Source organism: Erythrolamprus reginae, chromosome 5, assembly GCF_031021105.1.
Source record: "Erythrolamprus reginae isolate rEryReg1 chromosome 5, rEryReg1.hap1, whole genome shotgun sequence".
Classification (NCBI taxonomy): domain Eukaryota; kingdom Metazoa; phylum Chordata; class Lepidosauria; order Squamata; family Dipsadidae; genus Erythrolamprus; species Erythrolamprus reginae.
In genome coordinates, this window is record NC_091954.1 from 111,667,225 (window position 1) to 111,684,443 (window position 17,219).

At 42.4% G+C, this 17,219-nt stretch overlaps 1 non-coding gene across 1 annotated transcript; it reads right to left on the bottom strand.

The window, feature by feature from the left end:
- Nucleotides 1–616: 616 nt before the first annotated feature.
- LOC139168700 (5S ribosomal RNA) lies at nt 617–735 on the bottom strand. Its single transcript, XR_011559369.1, has one exon. It is a non-coding gene; the product is annotated as a 5S ribosomal RNA (ribosomal RNA).
- Nucleotides 736–17,219: the final 16,484 nt, after the last annotated feature.

Sequence of the window (17,219 nt, forward strand, 5' to 3'; positions counted from 1 at the left end):
GTTTTAAATGATGGGTTTTTTAGATGTTTTTTTTACATATTCGATTTGTTACATTGTTATATTATTATTATTATTATTGTTGTTGTGAGCCGTTCCGAGCCTGTGGAGAGGGGTGGCATACAAATCTAATTAATAATAATAATAATAATAATAATAATAATAATAATAATATCTGTATGTAATAATAATAGATTTGTATGTAATATTATTATTATTATTATTATTATTGCTTGTTGATTGATTGATTGATTGATTGATTGACTGATTGATTGATTGATTATATGTTATGACAATCATTAAATGTTGTACCTCATGGAATGGAATGGAATGGAATGGAATGGAATATAGAGTAGACTATAATAGTCTATAATAGACTAGAATAGAATAGAATAGAATAGAATAAAATAGAATAGAACAGAATAGAATACTGTATAGAATAGAGTAGAATAGAATTCTTTAATGGGCAAGTGTGATTGAACACACAAGGGGTTTGTCTTTGGTGCAGATGCTCTCAGTGTGCATAAAAGGAAAAGAGACACCTCCTGATTCTCGACAAACCTTAATGATTGTAAGCTTTGCAAGCAGGGCCTACTTAGAGGAAAAGACAGCAACAAAAAGCCTACAGCACCCGGTATTCCCAGGCGGTCTCCCATCCAAGTACTAACCAGGCCTGACCCTGCTTAGCTTCCGAGATCAGACGGGATCGGGCGCGTTCAGGGTAGTATGGCCGTAGACGATGGAAGGGCTCTCGGCTGCGCCTTTAAAGGCGCCTTCTCGGTGCTCTCTCTTCTCAAATAGGATCAGCAGGGTTGCAAGGCGGACCCATCACCCCCTGCCTGCGAGGCCCCTGTCCGATCCTCTTGCTGGTGCTCGCTGCCCTGCGAAGACCAGGAGGCCCTTTTAAGCAAGCGGGCGCAAAAAATTAAGACATACCGGCATAGGGTGTGTTTGGGAAGACACTTTCACTTGAGGCCAGAGCCCAGGATTTCATTTTAATGCGGGCAGGTCCACTCTCAGGGAGGGAGGGGAGGGGGAGAGAGGAAGGGGAGGGAGGGAAAGAAGGAAGGAAAAAAGGACTGAAAATGGGAAGGAAGGAAAGAGGGAAGGAAGGGAGGAAAAGTGAAGGAAGGAAGGAGGGAAAGAGGGAAGGAAGGAAAAGTAAAGGAAGGAAGGAAGGAAGGAAGGAAGGAAGGAAGGAAAATGAGAAGGAAGGAAGGAGGGAAGGAAGGAAAAGTGAAGGAAGGAAAAGTAAAGGAAGGAAGGAAGGAAGGAAAATGAGAAGGAAGGAAGGAGGGAAGGAAGGATGGAAGGAAAATTGGAAGGAAGGAGGGAAAGAGGGAAGGAAGAAAAAGTGAAGGAAGGAAGGAAAAAAGGAAGGAAAATGAGAAGGAAGGAAGGAGGGAAAGAGGGAAGGAAGGAAGGAAAATGGGAAGGAAGGAAGGAAAATGGGAAGGAAGGAAGGAAAGAGGGAAGGAAAGAAGGAAGAAGAAAGAAAAGGAAAGAAAGAAGATAAGGGAAGGGAAGGAAGGGGTGCACGGGGGGTGGGGGGACACAGCTTTCGGGAGAAGGTTCCAATACTGGGAAAGATAGAACGAATGAGAAGAAAAGGACAACAACTTGGAGGAGTTTAATTATTCTGGCCACTGGTGAACAGAAAAAAGTTCTTGGGTGGGAAGTGAAACATTTCCAAGGGGAAAAAAGATCCTTGAAAAAAGCACCTTTTTGGGGAAAGTGTTTGGTGTGAAGCACTGCAGACTGCTTCGAAGGGCCGTGGAGGATGAAAATGTGACATGTTGTGGGTTTGAGAGGCTAAAAGCGCCCAAATTCCATTTATAAAATGCACTTAAATTTTCACCCACTTTTTGGAGGGAGGGCTGGAAATCTGCATCTTATATTCCAAAAAATACGGTACTACTGATCACTTTTATTAAACGCTTTCATAATATAACTTACAATCAAACTGTGATGATAGAACATGGCCATTTTTGCGACAAAATAATTATAGACCAGAGACATGAAGACAAAACACATCGAGAGGACTCCTTCCCAAGAACCCTGGAGAAGATAGAAACAAATGCTTTTAAATATCTCAACCGAATTCATCAGTTGCTGCACAACTTAAGAACATGTTCGGATAAGGGTTGCAGCCCTCCTGTTCATGTATTATTTCTTTTGTCAAGTACATATTGGTGGTATACAAAGATATAATAATATTTATATACACGATACTAATAAAAGAGAAATATTAGGACAGGGGATAGAAGGCACTCTGGTGCCCTTATGCATGCCCCTTACTGACCTCTTAGGAATCGGGAGAGGTCAACAGTGGATAGTCTAAGGGTAAAGTTTTGGGGGTTCGGTGATGATACTACAGAGCCTGGTAGTGAGTTCTATGCATCAACTACTCGGTTACTAAAGTCATATTTCCTGCAGTCACGTTTAGAGCGGTTTACACACAACATTCCTATAGATAACTACATTTCAAACTTAGGGCAAAGGATTTGATCGCAAAGAACAGAAAAGAAATGGTATCCCAATAGTATCTCACAGGAAATTAAGTATTAACGTAAGAAAAAGAATCTAGTTAAATCTAAATTATTTAAATCTAGTTCATACCATCTCTCTCTCTCTCTCTCTCTCTCTCTCTTTCTCTCTCTCTCTCTCTCTCAGCTTCCTATTGATCTACCCTTGCAAACAGTCCTTCTTCTCATTATTCCATGCTCAACTTTCCTTCTCTAGGGTTTTAATTTTTTTTCATTCTCACTGGTTTCCATTCAATAGAATAGAATAGAATTCTTTATTGGCCAAATGTGTTTGGACACACAAGGAATTTGTCTTTGGTGTATATGCTCTCAGTGAACATAAAAGAAAAGATAGACCAAAAAATAGATAAAAATAAATATTATTTATTAATACACATATTGACTGCAATTAGGATGGCAATTGCCCAACTATGGAAACAACCCAAACCTCCAGATGACGATTTGATAATAAAAAAAATCCTAGATTGTGCAGAATCAGACGCATTAACACTCCAATTAAAAAACAAAGAAGAATCCGACCACTATAAAACTTGGAATTACTTTTATAATTGGTTTAAGAGAAGAAACAAAAACTTAAATTGAATACAATAATAACAATACTTTATATCCTTTTTATTTTATAAGAAAAATTATAAAAGATCTATATACAATTTTTTTTTTCAGGAACGATTTGTATGAATTTAAATAAATTAAACATGAATGAAAGAAGGCTGTTAAGGGGGGAAAAAATGATGAATGGAATAGGGACAACCTAAAGGAGAAAATGGTAGATACTGTGGTTATGAGATACTTCACCAGAAGATAATTTAAAACTATATGATGATTTATAACTTACCCCCTCAAGGGAATTTAAGTACAAATACTATATATTATACTGTATGTTAATTGTTATTGTTATCATTGTTTAGTGTACTTAAATAAGTAATTATATTATAAGAATTCTTTTTGTTTGTTTCTGTGTTTGTTAGTCTGTCTGTTAGTATGTGTTAATTTGGCATTGTTTCAACTTATGATTTATACCATTTATTTTATTTGTGTAAATGTGTATATATGTAATAAAAATTATTTTCTAAAAAAAAGAAAAGAAAAGATACATTTGTCAAGAATCCTGACGTACACTTAATTATTGTCATAGATTGCCATCTCCATAGACATGTGTAGCGATTGGTGCAGATGACACCAATCTGGCAGGAATAGCCAACACTCCAGACTATAGGCGCAAAATAGTGAAGGATCTTGACAAACTTGAACAATGGGTGCTATCTAACAAAATGAAATTCAATGGTGAAAAAAGTAAGGTTCGACATCTAGACAAGAAAAACGAAACGCACAGGTGCAATATATGTGGTACCTTGTTCAACAGTAGTATCTGTGAGAGGGATCTTGGGGTCCTAGTGGACAACCTAGTGGACAACCATTGAAATATGAGCCAGCTGTGTACAGCAGCTGCCAAAAAAGCCAACACAGTTCTAGGCTGCCGATCAGTTTCCGGTCACAATTCAAAGTGTTGGTTATGACCTATAAAGCCCTTCATGGCACCGGACCAGAATATCTTCGGGACCTCCTCCTGCCGCACGAATCCCAGCGACCGGTTAGGTCCCACAGAGTTGGCCTTCTCCGTGTCCCGTCGACTAAACAATGTTGTCTGGCGGGACCCAGGGGAAGAGCCTTCTCTGTGGGGGGGCCGACCCTCTGGAACCAGCTCCCCCCTGAGATTAGGATTGCCCCCACCCTCCTTGCCTTTCGTAAACTCCTTAAGACCCACCTTTGCCGTCAGGCATGGGGGAACTGAGATACTCTTCCCCCTAGCCATGTTGACTATGTTGATGCTTGACTGTGTGCCTGTTTTTTATATATACTGTTTTTATGAGATTATTAATTTAAATTGCAACTAGATGGGTGGGCATTGGATTTGGTATTATGTACTGTACTGTTTTTTTATTATTGTTGTGAGCCGCCCCGAGTTTGCGGAGAGGGGCGGCATATAAATCCAATAAACCTAAACCTAATAGAGGGAGAGAATCAAGATCACGCGAAGGGTTAATACCACTTTATAAGGCCTTGGTGAGGCCACACTTGGAATCCTGCATTCAGTTTTGGTCACCACGATGCAAAAAGGAAGTTAAGACTCTAGAAAGAAAGACTCTGGAGAGAAGCAACTTAGAACTAAAGAGAAATTAGAGCAATTAATCCGTAGAAAAGCCTGCCTCCAAAACTTGTGAATGCTCTAACACTGGAAGTTTTTAAGAAGATGTTGGATAACCATCCGTCTGAAGTAGTGTAGGTTTTCATACCTAAGCAGGGGTTGGACTAGAAGACCTCCAAGGTCCCTTCCAACTCGTTGTTAGCATTGTTATTATTATTATTTGTTTTATATATACTATATGTACACTGTTAAAAAAAAATTAAAGGAACACTCAAAGAACACAATATAACTCCAAGTAAATAAAACCTGTGAAATCAAACTGTCCACGTAGGAAGCAACACTGATTGACAGTCAATTTCACCTGCTATTGTGCACATTCAACTTTGTACAGAACAAAGTATTCAATGAGAATATTTCATTCATTCAGATCCAGGATGTGTTCTTGGAGTGTTCCCTTTATTTTTTTGAGCAATGTACAGTATATCGGCTTTGCATAAATTACACCCATTTTTTTTTACACCTGCTCATTGTGGAATCTCCACTGTGTACCATCTACAGCAGGCACATTGATTTAATGGCAGTTGGCACAGTGCTCCCTTCGTTCACAGACCTGGCCATTTGGGGCATGAAAAATTACCTCCATGAACTTCGGCAAGCCCTCCCATCTGTTCTGTTGGCGCTCCCTTCCAAACTCCCGATTCTTCTTTGGACCATATGCTGTCTTGGAGATCTGGCTTTTGACCAACCCTAGCTGTCCCTAGGCCGACAGCCAATTTATCTCCGGTGGCAGCCGGGCACCATGGTGATGGCAGGGTGGAAGGGAAGATGGTAAGCTAGGCAAGGAGTTGCAGAGATGGGCTTTGAACGCCCGGGCCATTAGCCGAGCCCCTGATGGCTTTGGAGAGAGGCAACTTAAAAGGAGGCCACCTCCCAAATTCACCACAAAAAAGGAGTAAATTGTAAAATAAAATAAGTAAAAGTAAATTTGATATAAGAGCCCTGCAAGAAATACACCTAAAAGAAAAATAGGAGTACTTGCTGAAAAATGACAAATTAGGGAAATTATTTGCATCCCTCTCCCAAGAAAAGAAAATAGGTGTGATATTTTATATAAATGAAAATATTCAAGCAAATTATTTATTATTATTATTATTATTATTATTATTATTATTATTATTATTATTTATTAGATTTGTATGCCGCCCCTTTCCGTAGACTCGGGGCGGCTCACAACACAATAAAAACAGTTTATTAATTTAACATACGAGGATGTAGAGGGAAGAATATTAATAGTGGAAACTAAAATAAATAACATTTCAACAACCCTAATTTAATATATATGCCCCAAACGAGGGGCAAGAAAAATTCTATAGGAAACTGCAAGGGAAGATCAGAAAAGTAGCAGGTGAAAAAATTTGTATGATGGGCGATTTCAATGGAATATTGCATCTCTACTTGCTCTGAATTTTTCTTTCCAGGTGCTAACGATGTTCCCAGTTCTTCCTGTCTTGCAAGCTCTTTCACTGTTACTCTCTCAGAATAAAGTTTTTTTTAAAAAACCCTTTCACCAGGGGATAAAATAATGTGCTGAAAGTGACCAGACTAAGGACGCTAGCGAGATGAATACCTGGTAAGCAGATTCTTTTTCCTATTTTCCTCCCCGAAAACTAAAGTGCTTCTTATACCCCAAAAATATGGTACATATTATTCAAAGAGGCACAAGTCCTGGTCGAGGCTTAATATGGTGTGGACAATAACAGAAATAAACATGCAAATTGAGATGAGTGAGATAGAAACAAATTCAGATATGGATCGCAATGCGGTAACAATAATTTGGAAGGGGAATTAAAAGGATGCCACCTCCTTGGGCCTAAACAACTGGGAGTTGCAGAGACAGCTTGGCAAGGCGACAAGAAAATGTCCAGAGATACTTTACGAGAAGAGCCCTCCACTCCTCCACTCGCAACAGAATACCCTACGCTACTAGACTTACAATCCTAGGTTTAGAAAGCTTAGAACTACGTCACCTTAAACATGACCTAAGCCTAGCCCATAAAATCATCTGCTAAAATGTCCTTCCTGTCAATGACTACTTCAGCTTCAACCACAACAACACTCGAGCACAGAACAGATACAAACTTAAAGTAAACCGCTCTAAACTTGGCTGCAGGAAATACGACTTTAGTAACCGAGTTGTTGATGCCTGGAACTCACTGCCTGACCCTGTAGCAACATCACCAAACCCCCAAAACTTTATCCTTAGACTCTCCACTGTTGACTTCTCCCGATTCCTAAGAGGTCAGTAAGGGGCGTGCATAAGGGCACCAGCGTGCCTTCCGTCCCCTGTCCTCATGTTTCTTTTTTTTAACTAGTATCATGTATATAAATATATAAATATTATTATATCTTTGTATACCACCAATAGTTATTGACTGACCGACCGACCAACCAACCAACCAACCAACCAACCAACCAAATAAATAAATAAATAAATAAATAAATAAATAAATAAATAAATAAATAAATAAATAAATAAATAAAATAAAAATAAAAATAAAAATAAAAATAAAAATAAAAATAAAAATAAAAATAAAAATAAAAATAAAAATAAAAATAAAATAAAATAAAATATAAAATAAAACAAAACAAAACAAAACAAAATAAAATAAACAAACAAACAAAGGCTCTGAACTGGTGGGAGACTGGCATTCTCCAGTGGGTGAAAGAGCTTTCCACGGCTGCTCTTCCCAAATGCCACGACGATGTCTGTGAAAGGCGGCCAAGTTGGGTTGGCCAATGCCCTCTTCGGATGCCAGGGCTGCGGCATTCTCCCTGCCAAGCTCCTGCCTCCCACCCCAACCTAGCCCTCGCTCAAGCCCGTAAATCAAAGCCTCCCTTGGCCTCCAGCCCTTGGATCCAGGGATGGGGGGGATGCGCAGCAGCAGTGATAAAAGCCAAGCATCCACGATCCGACACATCTTGGGGGAAACAGTCGGAGGTGGTCTCCGAAAACGCTGGCTTCCGTCCCAATCTCCTTGTCTTCCTGTCCTTCCTTTCAGACGTCAGCCGCAAAGCACCCTGGGCAGCATGTCAGAGGAGCTGACAGCACAGCTAGGGCCTGGGTCAGCTGCTGGTGGGAACGGATGGGATGGGGGAGCCGGAGGGAGAGGGGGCTTTGGAAAGGCCGTCTCCAGGGTGAGGTGGATTAGGGCCCATCAAGTTACGGTCAGCTCTTAGCAACTTCTTAGAGAAGACTTTCTCCATGATAATCTGCAGGATGCATGGATGACCTTTCCATTCTTCCAGTGATGCAATAATAATAATAATAATAATAATAATAATAACAACAACAACAACAACAACAACAACAACAGAGTTGGAAGGGACCTTGGAGGTCTTCTAGTCCAACTCCCTGCTTAGGCAGGAGACCATACCATTTTAGATAGATGGCTATCCAACATCTGCTTAAAAACTTCCAGAGTTGGGGCATTCACAACTTCTGGAGGCAAGCTGTTCCACTGATTAATTGTTCTAACTGTCAGGGAATTTCTCCTTAGTTCTAAGTTACTTCTCCCCTTGTTTCGTTTCCACCCATTGCTTCTTGTTCTGCCCTCAGGTGCTTTGGAGAAAAGCTTGACTCCCTCTTCTTTGTAGCAACCCTGAGATATTGGAAGGTTGCTATCATGTCTCCCCTGGTCCTTCTTTTCATTAAATTAGCCATGCCCGGTTCCTGCAACAGTTCTCCATATGTTTTAGCCTCCAGTCCCCTAATCCTCTTTGTCGCTCTTCTCTGCACTCTTTCTAGAGTCTCAAAATCCTTTTTGCATCATGGCAACAAAAACTGAATTCCAAGTGTGGCCTTTCCATAGCTTTATAAAGTGGTACAGTGGTATGTCTACCTAAGAACACCTCTACTTAAGAACTTTTCTAGATAAGAACCGGGTGTTCAAGATTTTTTTGCCTCTTCTTAAGAACCATTTTCTACTTAATAAGAAATCGAGCCTGGAAATATTTCCCAGGAAATTTGAGAGCGGCACGAAGGCCCGGCCAGTTTCCTGCCATTCCCCCTTTAATCCTGGACATCTCAGGCTTTTCTGGGCTGCCAGAGGAGCCTTTTGGTGGTGCTTAAGGAGGCTTTGGCAGTCTAGAGCGAACAAAGCATTTTCCTTTCTCTGGGCCCTTGGAGAGTGAATAAATCCAGCACCCAGAGAAAGGAAATGCTCCCTTCGCTCTGGGCAGTCCCTCTTTTTTTTTTTAAGCCTTAAAGTTTTGGATTTTTTTCATTCCCCTCACCTCACCTTCTTCGTTCAGCAGCGACTGTCCTCTTCCTCTTCTTCCTCCTCCTCCTCCCACCCAAATTCCAAGCTTTTATTTCTTTCCTAAAGGGTTTGCGCACATTATTTGCTTTTACATTGATTCCTATGGGAAAAATTGCTTCTACTTACAAACTTTTCTACTTAAGAACCTGGTCACGGAACGAATTAAGTTCTTAAGTCGAGGTACCATTGTATTAACATTTCACGTGATCTTGATTCTACCCTTTGTTAATGCAACCCAATATATCATTTGGTCAAGGCAATGCCCTGTTGAAGACCCACCTACCCACCTCCATAAATGGGGAAGCCTTATCTTATTTAGGGGCAAAAGTAGACAGCTGGGCCAGAAATGTTGGCTGGCTCGCCAGACGACCCCTCAAAACGCTGGAAAAAGAAATAAAATGGGTTTAGTGCAGTCCATTTTTTATGCTCCATAAAAACAGAGAAAGTTTGAGCCGCTCGTAAAACACAGGCGAAACCATAAAATACAGCGAAACTGTTTTGCCTTTTCCATGTTTTGCTAATTTATGGAATTGTGCAAATCCGGACAGCATGATGTGTTGGTTATGACCAAAGTGTTGGTTATGACCTTTAAAGCCCTTCATGGCACTGGACCAGAATATCTCCGAGACCGCCTACTGCCACACGAATCCCAGCGACCGATTAGGTCCCACAGAGTGGGCCTTCTCCGGGTCCCGTCAACTAAACAATGTCGGTTGGCGGGCCCCAGGGGAAGAGCCTTCTCTGTGGTGGCACCGACTCTCTGGAACCAACTCCTCCCAGAGATTAGAACTGCCCCTACTCTTCCTGCCTTCCGTAAACTCCTTAAAACCCACCTTTGCCGTCAGGCATGGGGGAATTGAAACACCTCCCCCGGGCATATACAATTTATGCATGGTATGCTTGTGTGTGTGTCTGTTAGTATATGGGGTTCTTTTAAATCTTTAAATATTTTAAAGTCATTTGGATTATTTATGATTTGTTCTATCTTGTTGTGAGCCACCCCGAGTCTTCGAAGAGGGGCGGCATACAAATCTAAATAATAAATAAATAAATAAATGATGAATCGTACAATGCAAACTCCAAAAAGTGGGTTACTTAAGAAAGATGGTTATTAAATTAAGCATGGGTAACAAGCCCAGCCCACAGAGCCTCGGTGGTGCAGTGGTTAGAGGGCTGTACTTCAAGCTACTTCTGCTGATCACCGGATACCAGCAGTTTGACAGATCGAATCTTACCAAGCTCAAGGTTGACTCAGCCTTCCATCCTTCCAAGTAAAATGCGACAGATTGTTGGGGAAAATATGCCGACTTTCTGTCAATCACTTAGAGAGGGCTGCAAAGCACTGGGAAGTGGTATATAAGTCTAAATGCTATATATTCACAGTCTAGGCCCATGATGGCGAAACTATGGTACGTGAACACTTTCTCATTTCTTTCTTTTCCACTTAGCCAAACTGAGCCACAGCAACGCTATAAAGCCCTTCATGGCACCGGACCAGAATATCTCCGGGACCGCCTTCTGCCGCACGAATCCGAGCGACCAGTTAGGTCCCACAGAGTTGGCCTTCTCCGGGTCCCGTTAACTAAACAATGTTGTTGTGTATTGGACAAAATAGATAGATAGATAGATAGATAGATAGATAGATAGATAGATAGATAGATAGATAGACAGACAGACAGACAGACAGACAGACAGACAGACAGACAGACAGACAGACAGACAGACAGACAGACAGACAGACAGACAGACGATGATAGATAGATAGATAGATAGATAGATAGATAGATAGATAGATAGATAGATGATAGATAGATAGATAGATAGATAGATAGATAGATAGATAGATAGTAGATAGATAGATAGATAGACAGACAGACAGACAGACAGACAGACAGACAGACAGACAGACAGACGATGATAGATAGATAGATAGATAGATAGATAGATAGATGGATGATAGATAGATAGATAGATAGATGATAGATAGATAGATGATAGATAGATGACAGATAGATAGATAGATAGATAGATAGATAGATAGATAGATAGATGATAGATAGATAGATAGATAGATAGATAGATAGATGACAGATAGATAGATAGATAGATAGATAGATAGATAGATAGATAGATGACAGATAGATAGATAGATAGATAGATAGATAGACAGACAGACAGACAGACAGACAGACAGACAGACAGACAGACAGACGATGATAGATAGATAGATAGATAGATAGATAGATAGATAGATGGATGATAGATAGATAGATAGATAGATAGATAGATGATAGATAGATAGATAGATAGATAGATAGATAGATAGATGATAGATAGATGACAGATAGATAGATAGATAGATAGATAGATAGATAGATAGATAGATAGATAGATAGATAGATAGATAGATAGATAGATAGATGATAGATAGATAGATAGATAGATAGATGACAGATAGATAGATAGATAGATAGATAGATAGATAGATAGATAGATGACAGATAGATAGATAGATAGATAGATGACAGATAGATAGATAGATAGATAGATAGATAGATAGATAGATAGATAGATAGATAGATAGATAGATAGATAGATAAATGGCTGTGGGTTTTTTCCCCCCTGCCTTGCATCCAAGCTGTCAATCAGGAAAGTTATCACTTGAGTCCCTTTGCAAGTCAACCTTGCCTCTAGTGTCAGGTTTAATGAACTCAGTGGAATTTCCTCATTGCTGGGCACTCTACCTGTGTCATAGGATCCGTTTTGTAACCGGTTTTTTTAAGAGGGGGGCATAAATGGGAATGAGGGGAAGAAAGAGACTCATTCCCCCACCCACCCCCCACATTCCCTACACCAGCATCCACTTTGATAGAGAGGAAGAACAACAGTCAAAGTTTGGGCTGTTCGCCAAAGTGCTACGACACTCAATCCCATTTTTATGCTCAGACATTCTAGCCTACAGGAAATGGATTGTCCTAAAGTCCAGACAGGACAATAAATTCCTATATAATATCCAGGCTAGTTTGGGGATGTCTGGAAATTTTATCCCGACTCCGATACTCCCAGGCAACGTCATTGGCTCGCAATGCAGCTCAGAACGGGCGTGCGGAGTTTGGCAGGAAACGCCAGATTGTTAGTGTGCGGTTTTGCCTTCCATAGGAAAGAAAGAATCTATTTTATTTATTTATTTTATTAATTTGTTTGTTTTGTCTGGTACGTATTGGCGATATACAAAGATATAATAATATTCCTATACGTGGTACTAGTAAAAAAGAAACATTAGGACAGGGGACGGAAGGCACACTGGTGCACTTATGCACACCCCTTATTGACCTCTTAGGAATTGGGTGAGGTCAACAGTGGACAGTCTAAGGGTAAAGTTTTGGGGGTGAGGTGATGATACTACAGAGTCTGGTAGTGAGTTCCATGCATCAACTACTCGGTTACTAAAGTCGTATTTCCTGCAGTTGAATTTAGAGAGGTTTACTTTAAGTTTGTATCTGTTGTGTGCTCGTGTGTTGTTGTGGTTGAAGCTGAAGTAGTCATTGACAGGAAGAACGTTGTAGCAGATTATTTTAGGGGCTATGCTTAGGTCGTGTTTAAGGCGACACAGTTCTAACTTTTCTAAACCTGGGATTGTAAGTCTAGTTGCGTAGGGTATTCTGTTGCGAGTGGAGGAGTGGAGGGCTCTTCTAGTGAAGTATCTCTGGACGTTTTCTAGAGTGTTTAGGTCCGCAATGCGGTGTGGGTTCCAGACAGAAGAGCTGTATTCAAGGATTGGTCTGACAAATGTTTTGCATGCTCTGGTTAGTAGTGTGAGATTGCCAGAGCAGAAGCTAGGGAGGATTAGGTTAACAACTCTTGAAGCCTTTTTGGCAATGCTGTTGCAGTGGGCTTTGGCACTTAGGTCACTTGATATGAGTATTCCAAGGTCTTTTATGGAGTGATGGCGTGATCATCAAGCCACTTCCACCTGGTCACATGGTTGGCTAGCCACACCTACAAAATAAGCCACACCCACAGCGTGGTAGTAAAAATTGTTGCAGCCTTTCACTGCTTCTGAGGTCGGTAAAATGAGCACCCAGATTGTTGGGGGCAATACGTGCTGACTCCGTAAGCCGCTTAGAGAGGGCTATAAACCACTGTGAAGCGGTATATAATCTAAGTGCTATTGCTATTTCAACCTCCTGGTGGGTCAGCCATGGATAAAGCCAAGGAAAGAAAAGTTTCGCAAGAAAACAGAATGTTTAATTCAACTACATTATTTATTATTATTATTTATTGGATTTGTATGCCGCCCCCCTCCGTAGACTCGGGGCGGCTAACAACAGTAATAAAAAACATCATGCAAATCCAATACTAAAAACAACTAAAATACCCTTATTATAAAACTAAGCATCCATATAACAAACATACCATGCATAAATTATAAAGGCTTAGGGGGAAAAAATGTCTCAATTCCCCCATGCCTGACGGCAGAGGTGGGTTTTAAGGAGCTTACAAAAGGCAAGGAGGGTGGGGGTAATTCTAATCTCTGGGGGGAGTTGGTTCCAGAGGGTCGGGGCCGCCACAGAGAAGGCTTTTCCCCTGGGCCCCGCCAAGTGACATTGTTTTGTTGACAGGACCCAGAGAAGGCCCACTCTGTGGGACCTAACCGGTCGCTGGGATTCGTGCGGCAGAAGGCGGTCTCGTAGATACCCTGGTCCAGTGCCATGAAGGGCTTTATAGGTCATAACCAACACTTTGAATTGTGACCGGAAACTGATCGGCAACCAATGCAGACTGCAGAGTGTTGGTGTTACATGGGCATTTTTGGGAAAGCCCATGATAGCTCTCGCAGCTGCATTCTGCACGATCTGAAGTTTCCGAACACTTTTCAAAGGTAGCCCCATGTAGAGAGCATTACAGTAGTCGAGCCTCGAGGTGATGAGGGCATGAGTGACTGTGAGCAGTGAGTCCCGGACCAAATAGGGCCGCAACTGGTGCACAAGGCGAACCTGGGCAAACGCCCCCCTTGCCTCAGCTGAAAGGTGTTTCTCTAATCTGAGCTGTGGATCGAGGAGGACGCCCAAGTTGCAGACCCTCTCCGAGGGGGTCAATAATTCCGCCCCCCAGGGTGATGGACGGACAGATGGAATTGTCCTTGGGAGGCAAAACCCACAGCCACTCCGTCTTATCAGGGTTGAGCTTGAGTCTGTTGACACCCATCCAGGCCCCAACAGCCTCCAGGCACCGGCACATCACTTCCACTGCTTCATTGACATGTGCTAGTTCTGTGGCCACACAGGAAATAGTCAGGCACGGGAAGGGTTTTGTGGCTCCCAGAGTTTTCTTTTCTGTGGGAAATGGCTCCAAATGGCTCTTTGAGTGTTGAAGGTTGCCAACCCCTGCTGTATCCTTTTGGACTGCTTTAAAACCTGGCTCTCTCGGTTGGCCCGGGGCCTGGATGGGCAGGTGCCATTCCTGGAAATGGTTAGTGGAATAAACACAAGACCCCACTGCCGCCCCATTGTATACAGCTCATCCTTGGCCTAACCAGCATTCATTTAGTGACTGCCCAAAGTTATCACAGCTTTGAAAAAAAAGCATTTTATTATCATTTTTTTCACGCTCCCCATAAAAAATGGCGCCTCCCTGTGGTCACATGATCAAAATTCAGCTGCTGATTCCTATTTATGACCGTCACAGTGTCCCTAAGTTGTTGTGGTTGGCTCTGGGCCAGCTCCTGCCCCAAGGACTGTGTGCGGGTGGATGTGGGTGAATCCTCCCAGTGTCAGAGGCTAGTTTTACTGCCAACAGCTTTGGACAATGAAGCGTTGGAAGCAGGGAGTGGCTGTGAAATGGGATCCTCAGAGGGGGTCATGGCAGACAGCCCATCCTCATTATCCTCGCTGGATTCAGATGAAGAGACATTCATTGACGTACGCAGCCACAGGGCAATGACTAGGAAAGAGCAGCTGCGTAAATACTACAGGAGATAAGGGAGTTTCGGCTGTGGTTGGGTGTGGTTCAACTAATTAGGGCTGCCGTTAAATTGGCAGCGTTTTGGTCTCAGAGTGTGGAAGCTTATCCGTTCGGTGACAGAGGAAGTGGCTTTCATCTCAGGATTCTCCAAGGACTTTCTTTGCATTGATACCAGGACTCTGAAACTAAACTATAGTCAAATGTGTGAGTTTGAAAACATTGGAGTGGCTGTGACGTCCCATGAAGAGATTTTGGGGACAGAGCCTTGACATCACCAGCAGGTTGCTAAGGACGCCAAGGTGATCACTTCCTGGATTCCATGGAATCCAGGAAGTGATCACCTTGGCGTCCTTAGCAACCTGCCGGTATACGTGACGTCAGAATCTCTTGGTGGGAGTCCCCGTTCGGGTTCGGGTTCAGTTCAGGTTCGGCCGAATTTTGCGTAAAGTTCGTCCGAAGTTGCCGAACCCGAACATCATTGGGTTCGCCCATCACTAATTATTATTATTCCTTTCCCCCCAATTTCTGCTGACGACTTTATCCCAGACTTTGATCTTATCTCCCATCCCATAATATTTGGCTAATAACCCCTTTAAGGAGACCGCTGTGAGACTCCTGGACGGGTGCCACTAAGGTGCTTTAATGACCCCTCCGTCTTTTTATAGGAGCCCACCCAACATCTGAAAACTCCGGTTTTATCTCGCGGCTGCCCCAGGCCGTCTCAAACTAATTAAACCCAAGACGTGTAGGCGGGCCCTTCGCTGACTCTCCATCCTCCCACCTTTTGGCTGGGGACAACTTACAATCTGGTCCCTGAGACTTGGCCGGGAGGCGGACGGGTGGCGGGGGCAGAGATTGTAATCAATGCAGTCGGATGGGGTGACACCAAGCTGTCACTCGAGTCTCTTTGATTCCTTTAATAAATGAGCAGCGCTGCACGATAGAACTACTGTAGCATGTTAAGAGCTGTCATCGGAATTTATTGATGCCACAGGAGACAGCTTGGAGTCAGTGGGGAAAAATGCAGCAATTTATGGACTCTCCAAAAGCCCCCGCTTCTTCTCGGTCGCCCGCCACCCACCCGCCCACCTCCCCTTTACCCAATTCCCAAGATCCTTTGTGGCCTAATAAATCCCTACATTGTTCTCCTCGTGCCATTCGGCCCGGTGGCATTAACCGAACAGATGGTTTACTCTCTCCCTCTGCCAAATTTCTGAGTAAGGAACCTCGCCGAGGAGGTCAATCCATCTGCTTCGCAGGCTGGCATCCAGAGGAGGAGGAAAGGCGAGGGGGGGGGACACAGGCCCACACCTCTCACCTGATAAGAGATGGACTCTGTGATTTAGTGTCTCTTCGCTTCTGGAGATAAAGCTGCCGTTTGCTATAGAAACATAGACCTCCTGGTCCATCTAGTCTGCCCTTATACTATTCCCTGTATTTTATCTTAGGATGGATCTATGTTTATCCCAGGCATGTTTAAATTCAGTTGCTGTGGATTGATCAACCACGTCTGCTGGAAGTTTGTTCAAAGCATCGACTATTCTTTCAGTAAAATAATATTTTCTCACGTTGCTTCTGAACTTTCCCCCAACTAACCTCAGATTGGGCCCCCTTGTTCTTGTGTTCATTTTCCTATTGAAAACACTCCCCTCCTGAACCTTATTTAACCCTTTAACATAAACAATGTCATCTGGCAGGGCCTAGGGGAAGAGCCTTCTCTGTAGCGGCCCCGGCCCTCTGGAATCAACTCATAGAAACATAGAAGACTGACGGCAGAAAAAGACCTCCTGGTCCATCTAGTCTGCCCTTATACTATTGCCTGTATTTTATCTTAGGATGGATCTATGTTTATCCCAGGCATGTTTAAGTTCGGTTACTGTGGATTGACCAACCACATCTGCTGGAGGTTTGTTCCAAGCATCTACTATTCTTTCAGTAAAATAATATTTTCTCACGTTGCTTCTGATCTTCCCCCCAACTCACCTCAGATTGTGCCCCCTTGTTCTTGTGTTCACTTTCCTATTAAAAACACTTCTTCGTACCTCTGTAAAAAAAAGGCCAGGACAGAAGGAGAAACATGAAGAAACATAGAAACATAGAAGACTGACGGCAGAAAAAGACCTCATGGTCCATCTAGTCTGCCCTTATACTATTTTCTGTATTTTATCTTAGGATAGATCTATGTTTATCCCAGGCATGTTTAAGTTCGGTTACTGTGGATTTACCAACCACGTCTGCCGGAAGTTT